This window comes from Dipodomys ordii, unplaced genomic scaffold (assembly GCF_000151885.1).
Source record: "Dipodomys ordii isolate 6190 unplaced genomic scaffold, Dord_2.0 Scaffold205, whole genome shotgun sequence".
Lineage (NCBI taxonomy): Eukaryota > Metazoa > Chordata > Mammalia > Rodentia > Heteromyidae > Dipodomys > Dipodomys ordii.
Window position 1 is genome coordinate 2,103,805 of NW_012267421.1, and position 2,594 is coordinate 2,106,398.

Genomic DNA, 2,594 nt, shown 5'->3' on the forward strand with positions numbered 1-2,594 from the left:
GCAAAGCAACCCGAGCAACTCGCTCACAAGCTGTGGAGATGGCTGTGGTTTTAGATCGACACTATTCCAATCCACTGAAATCTAGTGCAAGCGAAGGCTTCTGGGTCTTCCCCTATTGACTTTTTTTTTTTTTTTTTTGTCGGTCGTGGGGCTTGAACTCTGGGCTTGGGTGCTGTCCTTGTGCTCTTCAGCTCAAGGCTAGCACTCTACCGCTGGAGCCACAGCACCACTTCCGGTTTTCTAGTGGCTTATTGGAGATAAGAGTCTCACAGAGTTTCTTGCCCGGCCTGGCTTTGAACCTCGATCCTCAGATCTCAGCCTCCTGAGTAGCTAGGATTACAGGCAGGAGCCACCACTGCCCGGCTCCCTATTGACTTTTGTGTGTGTTGTGTGTATAGTGTGTGTGTTGTGTGAGTGAGTGTTGTGAGCATGTGTTGTCTGCGTGTTTATGTATCTGTGTTGGGTGTACAGGTGTGGTGTGAATGTGAGTTTGTGTTGTGTTCTGTGCGAGTGTGTTGTGTGAGTGTTGCGTATGTGTGTGTGTTGTATGCGTGTGTTCTGTATGTGTCTGCTGTGTGCGTGTGTATTGTATGAGTCTGTGTTGTGTTCTGTGTGAGTGTACTATGTGTGTATGTGCTCAGATGTGTGTGTGTGTGTTGTGTATGTGTGTGTTCTGTGCATGTGTTGTGTTCTGTGTGAGTGTACTGTATGTGCTCAGTTGTGTGTGTTGTGTATGTATGTTGTGTGCGTGTGTATTGTGTGAGTCTGTGTTGTGTTCTGTGTGAGTGTACTGTTTGTGTATGTGCGTGTGTTGTGTGCGTGTGTGTTCTGTGTGTCTGCTGTGTGCATGTGTGTTGTATGTCTGTGTGAGTGTACTGTGTGCATGTGCGTGTGCTGTGTGCGTGTGCTGTGTGCGTGTGTTGTGTGCATGTCTGTTGTGTCTGTGTGAGTGTACTGTGTATGTGCTCAGTTGTGTGCGTGTGTGTTGTGTTGTGTACGTGTGTGTTGTGTGCGTGTGTTCTGTGTCTGCTGTGTACGTGTGTTGTGCATCTGTATTGTGTTCTGTGTGAGTGTACTGTGTGAGTCGGTGTTGTGTTCTGTGTGTGCGCATGTGTGTTGTGTATGTGTTGTGTGTGTTGTGTGTCTTGTGTTGCATGTCTATGTTGTGTTCTGTGTGAGTGTACTGTGTGTGTATGTGCGTGTGCTGTGTGCATGTGTGTTGTGTGAGTCTGTGTTGTATTCTGTGCGAGTGTACTGTGTGTGTATGTGCTCAGTTGTTTGTTGTGTACGTGTGGTGTGTGTGTTCTGTGTGTCTGCTGTGTGCGTGTGTTTTGTGTGAGCCGGTGTTGTGTATGTGTGTTGTGTGAGTCGGTGTTGTGTTCTGTGTGTTGTCTGTGTGTGTTGTGTGCTTGTGTTGTGTGCGTGTGTTGTGTGAGTCGGTGTTGTGTTCTGTGTGAGTATTCTCTGTGTGTGTGTTGTATGCATGTGTGTTGTGTGAGTCGGTGTTTTATTCTGTGCGAGTGTTCTCTGTATATGTGTTGTGTGCGTGTGTTCTGTGTCTGCTGTGTGTGTTGTGTTCTGTGTGAGTGTTCTGTATGTGGGTGTGTGTGTGCACGTGTGTTGTGTGAGTCGGTGTTGTGTATGTGTGTGTGTCTGCTGTGTGTGTGTGTTGTGTGAGTCGGTGTTGTGTGCTGTGCGAGTGTTCTCTGTGTGTGTTGTGTGCGTGTGTTCTGTGTCTGCTGTGTGTATGTGTTGTGTTCTGTGTGAGTGTTCTCTGTGTGTGTGTGCACGTGTGTGTTGTGTGAGTCGGTGTTGTGTATGTGTGTGTCTGCTGTGTGTGTGTGTTGTGTGAGTCGGTGTTGTGTGCTGTGCGAGTGTTCTCTGTGTGTGTTGTGTTCGTGTGTTCTGTGTCTGCTGTGTGTGTGTTGTGTTCTGTGTGAGTGTTCTCTGTGTGTGTGTTGTGTTCTGTGTCTGCTGTGTGTGTTGTGTTCTGTGCGAGTGTTCTGCGTGTGTGTTGTGTGCGTGTGTTCTGTGTCTGCTGTGTGTGCGTGTGTTCTGTGTCTGCTGTGTGTGTGTGTTGTGTTCTGTGTGAGTGTTCTCTGTGTGTTGTGTGCGTGTGTTCTGTGTCTGCTGTGTGTGTGTTGTGAGAGTGTTCTCTGTGTGTGTGTTGTGTGCGTGTGTTCTGTGTCTGCTGTGTGTGTTGTGTTCTGCGTGAGTGTTCTGTGTGTGTGTGTGTTCTGTGTCTGCTGTGTGTGTTGTGTTCTGTGTGAGTGTTCTGTGTGTGTGTGTGTGCGCGCGCGCCTGTGTGTTGTGGGCGCTCGGCTGGCCGGCTGGGTTGGCTGGGCCGACCTGCCACTGGGAGACTGCGGCGCTGTCAGCGCCCGGGTCTCCGCCCTCCTCAGCTCCCCCTTCACAGTTTAGCCCGGGTCTTTTTCCTGCATCGCGCCCTTCTGGGTACAGGAGGCTGCTACAGGGGCCGGAGATGGCGATTTAGTCGAGGGGATCAAAAGACCCGAACTCACTCCAGACTCCGCGCAGCGCCCGCAAGGGAGGCGCCCGCTCAACCGCCCAGCCGGCGGCGGAGGCCCGGCCCG